The 12,747-nt window shown below is 49.8% G+C and overlaps 1 protein-coding gene across 4 annotated transcripts in view; it reads left to right on the top strand.

Annotated features, from left to right (window-relative positions):
• PTPRA (protein tyrosine phosphatase receptor type A) overlaps positions 1 to 12,747 on the top strand; it is a 119,820-nt gene that overhangs the window by 1,222 nt on the left and 105,851 nt on the right. The window lies entirely within an intron of this gene.

Raw genomic sequence — 12,747 nt, 5'->3', positions numbered from 1 at the left:
TTCTCCCTGGCTCTTTCTGCTCCTCAAAGGGTGTGTCCCCTCCTCGCATCCCAAACGGGAATCCCAAACGGGAATGTCAGTGCTGCCCCTCTCCAAGCTCTCCCACGCTCGGCTAGCTGCATCCTCCCTCCTCGGCCAGCACTTGCTTGTTTCTGATCTTGGATGTCATCGAGGGTGGAAAATGTGACAGGAAGGAAGGGAGGCTTTTTTTCCTCTCCTGCTAAATATGGACTGACATTAAAAATCCAAATACTGTCGCGAAAGGAATCCCAAACTCTGTTTGTCGAGGGAGAGAAAACGATGGTTTCTGCCTTTTCGGTTCCAGCTGGGAAGTTTCGCAAGGAGTGGTGGAGTCCTTGCCGGGAGCCTCAGGAATTTACTGAGCTTGTTCACAGGACGCTCTCCCAGCGTCTTATGCTAAAAAAAAATTAGTCATCCCTTCTCTGCCTGCTCGTGGCTGGGGGGAGCTTGCTGTGAGCATGCAGGATGCTTGGAAATATTTAAGGATTTCTTCCTCCTGTACAAGGAGTTCTAGAAACGACAGGAAATAAAACTGCGGCCCCAACAGGAGTTTTTCATCTTTATTTTAATTCCTGTTGCTGCAGCAGCCAGTGGCAGGGAGGGGAAGGATGTGCTCAGGGGTGGGGGCTGCAGCCAGGTTTGCAGAGAGGATTTGTCTGTGTCTGTCAAGCATCAGATGCAAACTCACGCTGTTATTGCCAGAGAAATTGGGAAACAGGCTTGGTGTGGAGCTCTGGGGGGAGAAATGGGATCACAGGGATGATCATGGCACTGCCAGCTCTCTGATGGCTTCTGCTGTGGCTGGGTGAAGAGCCAGGATGCTTTTTGGGGAACAGGGACCACAGCTCCCCTAGGCCCTGGGGGTGCTGGGGAGACAGAGACTCAGTTTTTGTGCTGGGCAGAAAGTGGGCACTGCCACCTTCTCATTCCATGTGTTTCTTTTCATCCCTGTTGGAGAGTTTCTTGGGGGAGTGCCTGTGGGAAGCTCCAGGGTTTTTGCCTGATCTTTATTAAAGCAGTTGGTTAAAGCAACTGGTTGGTTACAGCTGGCTGAAGGTGGTGGAGTCATCGTCCCTGGAGGTGTTGAAGGAATGTGGCACTCAGTGCTCTGCTCTGGTGGCAAGGTGGGGATTGGTCACAGCTTGGACTTGTGAGGTGATGATCTTGGAAGTCTTTTCCAACCTAAATGACTCTGGGATTCTGTGAAAGCAGTGGAGGATCCTGGGGGGTGCTGGAATAGATATTTCCCATTTCCAGGCTGCTGGTGCTGCTGTGTTGTTCCCAGACTAAGGAGACACAGCCCTGCCTTCTTGAAACATCCCTCACTAATAACTGCATCTCTGTGCTGCTCCGTGACACTGCTCCATGTCCAACATCAATATCCCCGTGGAGGAGCAGCTTGAATTCTCCCTCTCCCTGTCTCCTCCTGCTGCCAGCCTACATCTGTTCTGCTCCAAGCCTCTGTGTTTCCAGCAGGGTGGTGGATCCCAATCCAGAGGCTGTGCGACCTCTGCTGTGCTTGGCTGAGCCAGTGTCACTGTTGTGGTCTGTGTGATGCCTCAAAACACTGGGGAGCATGGTGTGGGGGATATTTTCTGTGGAGCAGAGCACCTGTAGTGCTGCCATGGGGTCAGGAGTGGCACCAGCTGCTGCCTGGTCCTCCCCTCCTGGTGTGACACGGGCAGGAGGTCGGTCATCCCTGGCCCGGCTGCTCTCTGAGTTCATTCACAAATCTCATTTTCCTATGGAAATAAAACAAATCCCCGGGCTTTCCCCTTGTGGTGGAAGTCATTTGAAGGCGACCAGGTCTGTAAGCATCCCCAAAGCCTGTGGACAGGAAGAGACACTTGAGCAGAGAGGTAGGAAATGTGAAATGTCCGCATTTAGAGCAGGGGCTGATTCATCTCCTGCTCTTAACTCTTTCCTCCCTGGTTTCAGTGGGATCCAGCTGGTTTCCTTCAAGGCTCAGAGCCCAAGGAGGCTCTGGCTGGATCACAGAATACTGCTGGGTTTTGTACTGTCATGTTTACGTGGTTTGGGGTGGAAAAGGAATGGGGTGTGTGGTTATCCGAATCGGATAACCAGAACATCAGCAGCCACATTAGGGAGGATTAATATTTAATATATAGGGTATGCACCATTGTGCTTAATCACTATCTGAAGGGCTTAGGAAGAGATTTAGTGATAAGCAAGTGATTCCTGAGCTGTCCAGGATGATTTCTCGCATCTTCCTCTGGAGCAGCTGGTCCTGGATATCGCTAGAGGCTGGTGCAATCCTGTTCTTCCTGATGTCTCCAGTTTCTGTAAGTGGGTAGAGTGGCTTGCATCACGAGTGCTCGTTTCTCATTAAACTCCCAAATGCTCTGGAAACCCTTTTTCTCTGATGCAGCTCACGTGGCTGGACTGTCAGCAGTGGTACCTGTCAGCACTTGAAACTTCTGTGTGTGGCCAGAGCTCATGGGAAACAAGTTGTGGGATCCATGGACATTGTCACAGTCACATACATCTGCCCACACACTAGTGCAGAGGCAGCTCATTCATTCTTTTGTCTGTCTAACCCCTTTAGGAGGTTTTTCATGTCATTTCCAGGCTCCCACCATGGTCCTAGAACTCCCCATGAGAGTGGTGCTGCTTTCCACAGCTGCTCCACGTTGCCTTACGTGGGTTTTTTCTGCAGCATGAGGTGTTGTAGTACAGCAAGGTGGGGGCTGCCCCTCTGGGAAGGGGATTGCTGGGTTTGTGCAGGGAGGAGGTGATGGTTGGGTGTGCTGTGTCCAAGGCTGGGGTCCTCAGCACAACAAGGACTTGGAGTAATTCCAGAAGAAGCAATAAAGAAGCTCTGTGGGCTGGAGCCTCTCTGCTCTGGAGCCAGGCTGAGAGAGCTGGGGTTGCTCACCTGGAGAAGAAAAGGCTCCAGGGAGAGCTCAGAGCCTCTTCTATGGTCTGAAGAGGGGCTCCAGGAGAGCTGGAGAAGGACTTGGGACAAGGGATGGAGGGACTGGACAAGGGGAATGGCTTCCCACTAGCAGAGGGTGGGTTAGACAGCATATTTGAAAGAAATTTTTGCCCATGAGGGTGGTGAGACCCTGGCACAGGTTGCCCAGAGCAGCTGTGCCTGCTCCATCCCTGGAAATGCTCAAGGCCAGGCTGGACAGGGCTTGGAGCAGCCTGGGATGGTGGAAGGTATTCCTTACCATGGCTAGGGGTTGGAATGAGATGAGCTTTAAGCTCCCTTCCACCCCAAACCATGCTGTGATTCTATGCCAGGGCATTCAAATAGTGCACCTCCACAGCCCCATGTCCTGCAGGTTTGAGGGCTGTGTCTCCATGGAGGGAAACCCTCCTTTGGGCTGCAGGAGGGTGTGTGCCTGCCCCAAATCTGAGCTCTCCTGGCCGAAAGCATCAGCCACAGCTTTCAAACCCACTGTGCTGTGGTTGCTTATGTGGTACCTCTGTGTTTTTGTGGCAACTGCACTTTTGATGGTGGCAGTCAAAACACCTGAGTATGGCTTGGGTTTTGGCATATTGGTCATGCAGAAAATCCTGGTGTCTACTGTAACAGGCATGGAGGTTGGAAATATTTTTAAAATTAGGACTACTTTTTTTCCTCCAAGAGACCTGTGGAAGAATTAGAGAATCAGGGGATGGTTTGGGCTGGCCATGGGCAAGGACACCTCTCACTAGCCCAGGTTGCTCCAAGCCCTGTCCAAGCTGGCCTTGAGAAGGCTCCTTTTATTCTCTGTGCAAACAAACAGATCACTTGCTTAGGCAGCAGCGACTCTTTATTCCAGATTAATTTGTTGTCCTAATTCCTTCCTGTTGAAGCAACTTCATTTTGCATGGGATAATTAGCACTAATTTGGGCCTGGGATGGAAAACAAGAGTTCTCTGACTTCAGAGGAGCAGACAAGAGCATAACCTCTGCCTTTCCCCGCCTGAGTCAGGTCGTGCCATGCCATCCCTCCTCTGAAGCAAAATTAAAACCTGTCCATGAGACCAAACATTCCAGGGTGGTAGGAGGGAGCAGGAGGTGCAGGTTTCACCAATTTTAAGCTTTCTGCTGCTGCAGGGAGCTGAGGACAAGTGTGGTGAGGGGGGGAACGGAGCAGCACCTCCTTCCTTCTTGGCTGACGCTGAGGAACAAATAAACAGAAATGTTCTCACCGCACTGATGTGAAAAGCTGCTCCTGAGCCAGCCTGGCCTGCTGGTGGATTCCTGGCGCCCCAGCCAAGTACTTGAGACCTTTTTATTGCCATAACGAGGACTTCCTCATCCTGCCCCGCAGTCTGACTCGATCCACAGCTATTTTCTGGTCCTTCCAGGAAGATATCCCTGCTCTGCCTTCTTTGTGGAGGGAAGGGAAACCAGCCAAATCCCTTCCCTGCCCCAAATCCCTGCATGTCTGAAGAAGGGAAGGTGCAGGCATCCTTCTTGGTTTTACCCAGGAAGCATGAGATGAATTCCAGTGGGAAGCTGCCTCTCCCCTGCCTGTCTCCCAGCTGCCTGTCTTGGTTCTGGCAGGTTCAGTGTTTGCTGATGGGGTTGTGAGCACTGAGGCCGTGAACATCTCTTCAGGATGAGTCCTGGAGGCAGTGCAAATAGGAGATGTCCAGCCTGGAAATCCCAGCTGGCAGAAAATGGGCTTTCAGTGGCTTGATACCTGACCACCAGACACCTTGGCTGATGGATGCTGCTTAGACAGAGAGTTTTAAGTCCTGGATTCATAACTTGGGGGTTTAAGACATTTCTTGACACTCCAAACTCCATCAGTCAAGGTGTGTTGTAGGCTCATTGTGGAAGTGCTGCAGCAGCATACCTGTCTGAAAAACAGGCCTGTTGGAGCTTGTAGGTTTTGTGTATTAAGTAATAGGTGACAGGAAAGCTGGATCCAGGTTTGAGCAGTGAATCAATCAGCACTGGATTGCTCCGGGATTGAACCAGCCCCCTGGGATGACTGTCCTCCCCATAGCACACCTGATGTTTCACAATCACCTCTGATTGTTCTGATGATCTAAACCCCAGGGGCTTAGCTGGCTTTGGGCTCCACCCCATCATGGTGCCCTTGCTCCAGGGCTGAGGAGAGCAGCAATTCCTGGTGTGACTGCTGAGGGCAGGGTGGTCTGTGCTCACGTGCTCTTCCCCAGGGAGTTGGAGATCATCTGCCCAAAAGAGAACTTACAGAGGTTCTTCCCAAAACTGACACCCAACCATCCTCACTGATGACAGAATCACAGAATCACAGGATGGTTTGGTTGGAAGGGTCCTCAAAGATCATCTCATTCCACCTCCTGCCATGGGCAGGGACACCTTCCACCATCCCAGGTGACTCCAAGCCCTGTCCAGCCTGGCCTTGGACACTTCCAGGGATCCAGGGGCAGCCACAGCTGCTCTGGGCACCCTGTGCCAGGGCCTGCCCACCCTCACAGGGAACAATCCCTTCCTAATATCTAATCTAAACCTACTTTCTTTCAGTGTGAAGCCATTCCCCCTTCTCCTGTTGCTCCAGTCTTTCTTCATCTTTCCTATAGGCTCCCTTCAGGTACTGGAGGGCCCCAGTTAGGTCATCCCAAATCTTTCTCCAGGCTGAACAGTCCCAGTTCTCTCTCTTTCCCCACAGCAGAACTGTTCAATCCATCTGATCATCTTGGTGGCCTCCTCTGGCCTCATTCCAACAGGCCGCAGTGGTGAACTTGCCAATTAAGCAGCAGATCCTCCTCGAATCCCTGGCATTGTCTGAGCTCCATCCCTTGCTTTCCACCTGGATTTTTAGAGGTAGTGTGGCAATTCAACCTCCAGGGATTTCAAACACTTCAGTCACAACCTCAGGGCTGATTTGTGTCAGTAAATGCTGTCATGGTCCATGTCAGAGAGGGTTCTGCAGCCAGGAAATCTGTTCCTGGCCCCAGTGTGATTGCAACCTGCTCAAGGTACTGCTTGCTTCCAGCCAGGCATCTCTTACCCCATCCCCAAAAATCTCAGCTATACCCACTGCAGACCAGCCCTGGGCCAGGGACAGGAGCAACAGGGCTGAAGGAAGAAATGACCAACCAAGGCAGGGAAATAGGTGGCAAAAAAAGCCAGGAAGGAAGTCAGGTGTGGCTGCTCAGCCAACCAGGAGGAAAAAGGGACAGATCTCCCAATCCTTATGCTGTAAGAGCTTTCTAGAAGGCTGAAACCCTCAAATAAGTAAATCTCACTGAGTAAGAGGAGAAATATGAAGAACAGGAATTGCTTTTTGTGTGGGGGGTTTTGGTTTTTTTCTTTAAAAAGCATTTTAGTGGTTTATAAAGATTCCAGCAGCGCTCTGGGAAAGCACAGCCTCCCGTTCCAGGCACCATGTTCAGCACAGGAATATCCTGGCTCTCGACCTGCAGGTCGAGAGGTACCATAAATTTTTCTGGTGATAGTGTATGGCAGGCCAGCATGCAAAACTTTTCCTGCTGCTTTACAATTTGAATCATGTTTTTATCACACCAGCAGATAATCATCTCACTCATGTTCCAGAAGCGAAGCTCATGTGGATGTGTTTGAGAAGCCTGAAAATAAAATATATTCACATGTGTTTGCCAGTGTTGTTGAACACATGGTGTGTCTCAGAGCCTCTGGATTTCACTCTCTTGCAAACTGGCCACTCTTAAAATCTCAGAAGTACAACTTTAGTCCAAATGCTGCAGTTTCATACCCCTTCCACAGCAGACACTAATGCCATGCCCTAAATGATGAATTAGAGATGAATGGAGATGAGCTAGAAATTAATAATAAATTGGAAAGCATGGATAATCCTCGAGATTTTCTCTTGAGGACACTTTAAACCTATTTGGCTACACGCAGATAGATGTTTTTAATCCCAGTTGCTGTGTAGAATTTGCATCCTCATTCTGGTGGCAGGGTGGAAATGCTGGGTGGCATCTTTGGATGACTTGGTGGCAGCAGCTTGTCTTTAGATACTGAGACTGGGATTAGAGAGGTTCAATTATTTTCTAATCTTATCTAGGAATGTGCTTAACAACCCTTTCCATGAAGAATTTTTCCCTTCTATCCAATCTAAACCTCCCCTGGTGCAATTTAGGGCCATTTCCTTCTGTCCTGTCTCTTGTTCCCTGGGAGCAGAGCATGACCCCCACCTGGCTCCAACCTTCTGCCAGGGAGTTGTGTTCAGCCAAATCATTTATCATCTTTCTACACCTGTCTTGGCCTTCAGTGGTTGTGTGGGAGTTATTTTTTGACTCCAGCAGGTACCTGGAGGTGAAATCTGTGGCCCAGCTGTTTGGGCTTGAACTGGGGCTGTGCTTCACCTCTGGCTGTGCAGGTCTGGCCTCCCAGCATCCAAATCCAAACGAATAAAAACAGGGATAATAAAACAGGAAAAAGGCTAGCTGAGAGAGAAAAGCAGCTTTGGAAGGGCTAAGGTGCTCTGCTCTCCTGAGAGGTGAATAAAAGGTACAATCCTCTTTTCTCATCTCCTCCTCAGCCTCAAAGGATGACAAACCTGGTGGTTGCCTGAGCATTTTCCACCTTGGATCCATCAGTTTTAAGGATGGTTTGGAGGATCTCCAAGTGTCTTCATCCCTCTTGGTGGCTGTTGTGAGGGTCCTTGTGGGATCTCATGTCCCTGAGCCAGGGCTGCAGCGGAACTTTCCATGATAAATGTGCAAAAACAGTGCTGCAGGTGCATGTTCCACAAAGGTGACACATCATCTGATCCAACCAGGAGAGGCTGTGGAGGCACCTGAGTATCTGATACTGCTTCTTGTGTCCAGGTTTTATCCATGACATCATGAAGGATTTACTCCTCACTCTCCTTAAAATGTTTTAGAGCAATTTCTGTGTCTGTGCAGAGGTATTTGCCTTTTTTTTTCCCCAGGATGTTCTGTGGGGGTTGTTCGAGTTTATGTAACTTCCCATATGTTGCCCTCATCTTGTAGAAACTTGAAGATAAATTGTGAAATGCAGGGAGCTGCTTTAAAAGGATGCATCCTCAGCTGGAGCTTGGCCTGTTTGCAGCCAGAAAAGGGGAACCTGGGAGCCCTCTGTCCCTGTTTCCTCTCTGGCACAGCTGAGTGAGCAGCATGGGATGGAGCACCTGATGCTGCCCCGTTTCCCAACGCTGGGGTGCTGCTGCAGGAGGAGGCTGTGGTGAGCTGGCAGCAGGCCCCAGAGCAGGCACATGCTGGGAGGGTGGTTGTTGGAAAGGATGGATAAATATAATTGCCTGGCAAAAGATTCACAATAGTACAGCCAGGATGAAAACAATCTACCCCTACTGGCTGGACAATACCCTTACCTACAGATAAGTCCAAAAGTCAAATGGACTGTTCCATCTCAACCCCCAAAATGTATGGCTCATCCCACACCTGTAACCCTCCCCTGAAGCATCAGGAGTCTGTGACCCCATTGGCCCAAGTCTTGTTCCAGCCCACCTTGAAGCCCCCTGATAAGGGGTCTCTGAGGGGCCAGACAGCCTCTTAGAACTTCCCCTCTCTTGGATCTTCCCCTCTTGGAACTCCCCTTTCTTGGAATCCCCGCTCTCTTGGAACTTCCACCCTCTCCTAGAGCATCCTCTCTACCCTGTCTCTCCCCTCCCTCATCCCTCAGGCCTTGCCACGTGCTTCGTCTGGCAGCTCCAAGCAAGACCTTTCACCATTCCTAATAAACCTGATAATCTAAGAGCAGCCTTCAGAGATCTCTCATCTCCATTCATCAAAGCCGTCATGGAGCCCAGCGTTCCCTACAGGTGGTGGTTTCTCCATGGAGGGGCTGCATCCCCTTCAAGCTCTTTTCTTTTTGCAAAGCTGCTGCGTTCCCTGCAGTGCCCCTCTGCCCAGCAGAGAGGGTGTTTCAGGTGGAGCTTTATGTCAGTGTTTGTTGAACCACTTTGCTGGGCTGGATATTGCCAGGTGCTGCTTGGTTTGCATTCCCATGTGTGTCATAGAATCATGGAATTGTTTGGGTTGGAAAAGCTCTCTATGATCACTGAGTCAAACCATTCCCCCAGCACTGCCAAGGCCACCACTTGACCCATGTCCTCAAGTGCCACATCCACATGGCTTTTAAATCCCTCCTGGGATGGGACTGTCCTGGACAACCTGTTCCAATGCCTGACTGCTCTTTCCATGAAGAAATTTTCCTCAATGTCCAATCTAAACCTCCCCTAGCCCAGCCTGAGGCTGTTCCCTCTCCTCCTGTCCCTGTTCCCTGGAGCAGAGCCCGACCCCCCGGCTGTCCCCTCCTGTCAGGAGCTGTGCAGAGCCACAAGGTCCCTCCTGAGCCTCCTTTGCTCCAGGCTGAGCCCCTTCCCAGCTCCCTCAGCCTCTCCTGGTGCTCCAGACCCTTCCCCAACTCTATTGCCCAAATCAAGAGGGTCTGAGGGTGCTCAGTCTCTTGCAGATCCACATTTATTGGTTCCTGTGGGACACAAGCTCAGCAGCTGGTAGAAGATTTATGGCTCTTGTTCCCTGCAGACTTGAACAAAGCCCTTCACTCATCACCCAGGCCATTTCTGCTTATCATTTTTGAAAATGGTTCAGTCCCAAGTGCAAGAGGAATTGCAGGCAAGATGCTGGCGGAGTTTGGAGCCTGCCTTCCACTGAGGAATTACACTGTGTGTAATTAGGGTCTCCAAAAAAAAAACCCTTTCCATTCCCTCTCCAAGGCCCCTGGAGCAAAGCCACTGAACAAACTCCTCTTTTGAACTTCAAGGCTGAGAACTGAACTTGGCCTCTGACAATTTCTCATGTTTGACTGGTGAACAGAGAACGAGGAACTCTGTACACAAGTGGATGGGAGAGGTGGAAAGTCCTGAGGGGAAAAAGTGCTTCAGGGATGAGCCACACCAGGTCTGATGATAACTGGCTGGAAACTTCAGCCAGGGCTCCTGGACAGCCAGGCAGCCTCAGCAGTGCCAGGAAAACTGAGCTCCCCCACATCCAAACCCAGGAATTGACCCATTCACTGGGGTTTTTGGAAGTTACTGCAAGATCATGAGTGTCTTTAGGAAGCCAGGAACTTTGCAGTTGCTCAATACTTGCTCAGCTGCTTTGGCACGGGTTATTTGGAATGGTTTTATTTTGTAGGATGGTTTCAGAGCTCCCAGTGTGGGGTCTTTGGAGATAAGTGTGTTTAGCTGCTGTGGAAAGAGGTCCTTGGGAGGTGGGGTCTGCCTTGGTGACTGTGGCTTCACTGGAGATGACATGACAGCAGCCTCTGGGCAGCACAGCAGGCTAGAACACCAGTCTTGGAGTTTAATCAGATTAAACTGTCTCTGCTGCACAAAACAAGTTCCTGCCTTTTGCTGCCCAGAATGCCAGAGTTTCATAGAATTACTGAATCATGCAATGGTTTGAGTTGGAAGGGACCCTAAAGATCATCTGGTTCCAACCCCTGCCATGGGCAGGGACACCTTCCACCATCCCAGGTTGCTCCAAGCTGTGTCCAACCTGGCCTTGGACACTTTCAGGGATCCAGGGGCAGCCACAGCTTCTTTTGTGTTTGAAGGGTGCAAACCTCACCAGCTACAATTTGGCTCAGTTTGGGAGACAAACTTTAAAATTGTGTTTTGAAGCTTTTAAGAATTCATCCTCTTAGGAAATTCCTGACGCTGTGTGTGTGCAGGGGGATTTCATTTTGGGCTGTTCAGTGCCCCACAGGCCAAGAAAAGTGGCATGGATTTAAAGGAATTTGAGTTCCTGAAACCCTGAAATTCCACCCAGCTGTACCAGAGAAGGTATCACTGCCCAGCTGAGATTGCTGCTTTATATTTTTTATTGAATTCTCCCTCCCCTGCTGCTTCATTCAGGCAGTGGAATTGCAGAAATGTCAGTAATTAACTAATGAAGGGCATGGTGGTAGAGCATTACCAGCTTCCATGGGTGCACGGCTGTTTTCCTGGCTTTTCAATCCAGCATGGAAAGGTCACCTCTGCCACACCCATCATGGCTGTCACTGTCCCATCCCACATCCAACATTTTCTGTGCCACTTCAGCTGCTTCCAGTCCCTTGGATGGTCATGGCAGTGCATTCCATGCCCCCTCCAGAATGGGATTTCAGGCAGGCTCCCAGTGCTGCCATCAGATCCCAAACCCAGGGATAGGAACAGGATTCCCACTTCCACTTTTTTTCCTGTTACAGGAATTGTTGCTGACCTCTTCAAGCATTCCTTGTCTTCTCTGGCAGGACTGGGCTGTTGGCACAGGGCATTTCCATGAGGATTGTTTTGCTGTGGAGGTGACAAATGGCAGCTCAGCTCCTTTGGGATGCTGTGACCACTTCCCAAGGGAGCACCTGGAATGCAGAGCTCAGGCCTCCGTGTCTCTCCCTGTCCTTATCGAAATCCTTATTTAAGGTCCTGCAGGCTCTGCCCTGGGGAGATTCAGAGTTTCACTGGATTCATTAATTTTGGTGGGATTTTTGGAGAACCAATCCTATGTCAAAGCTTGGGAGGTCTCTGACAGGTGCTGTGGCACAAACCCACCTTTGGACTTGGGCTACCAAGTTCCCTCCGTGGGCCAGCTCTCAGGTGACAGTGGCTTTAGCCAAAGACAGGATGGTATTTTGTGTCATTCCTCTAAGAAGCTCTTGCAGTGACCCTCCTGTGGCTTTTCAGCCAGTTCTGAAGCATCTCTGGCTACCCAAATTTGCCTGTGTGCACTTGATGTGCAGTTCCAAATGACCCTGTCAAACTGTGGTGTTGGATGTTGTGTTAGAATAATTTTTTCTCGTTGCTGATGGTTTTACTTCATATATATTTTACAAGCTGTGCCATGATTTTACTTTGAAACAGTCAAAACATTGACTAAAACACTCCAAAGCTTTCAAAGCATTTGAACTACATTCTCCCTCAGACATTCTCAGTCATCTCCATCCTGGATCTGACCCCAGATATGCTCTGAGCTATGCCCAGGTTGCAGAGCTACTTGGATATATCTCCAAAGAGAAACCAGAGGCCTGGGGAACATTGGGAATGATGGTTTGGTGGAGAAGAACTGAAAATAAATGTGGTGGTTAAATCTGTTCTTGCTACTAAGAGCCACTTGAATTTATTTTTGGGAGCAATTTTGGTCCATCCTATTCTGGAGCTAAATGCATTACTTACTTTTTGGATTATCTCTTCCTTCCCTCTTGGCCTTCAGCTGCCAAACCCTCCCTTCTCTCCCCCGTGCCCTGGCACACAGAATTGCAGCATCCTGAGCTCCAGCACTGCAGATGTGCCAGATGGAGGCACTGAGCTCGTGCAGGTCTCAATTTTGGAAGCAACAAAAAGATGATGACTTGAGAAAAACCTTCTTGTCTGTACTGGATTTTGTCAGAGCCCAGTGATGTTGAACAGGCACCTTGGGAGCTTCATGCCAGAGAGCTCCCAAGTGTTTCTGCTGTTCAAGGAATGGTTTGGGTTGGAAAGACCTTAAAGAGCATCCATTCCAACCAGCAGGGACACCTTCCACTAGTCCAGGTTGCTCCAAGCCCACATCCAACCTGGCCATAAAGCCACAAACACCCTCTGCTTTTGAAAACCTGTCCCCTAAATGGTCTTTGTGGACAAAATCACACTTACACCAAACACTTGCCCACTTAATTCTCACATCTGTTATTTTTCTTTCCTCTGGGTAGGGTTGATTTTTAACAGCTCTGAGTGCAAAGATGTCTATTTGTTAAGGGTTTCCTGGCTGCAGAGTTGAAAATTTAATATTCCTGTCTTCTGTGAGCTCTCTTCCATGAACCTTTCTTCA

The sequence above is a fragment of the Lonchura striata genome, chromosome 4, assembly GCF_046129695.1.
Source record: "Lonchura striata isolate bLonStr1 chromosome 4, bLonStr1.mat, whole genome shotgun sequence".
Lineage (NCBI taxonomy): Eukaryota > Metazoa > Chordata > Aves > Passeriformes > Estrildidae > Lonchura > Lonchura striata.
This window is presented reverse-complemented; position numbering and strand designations above follow the sequence as displayed.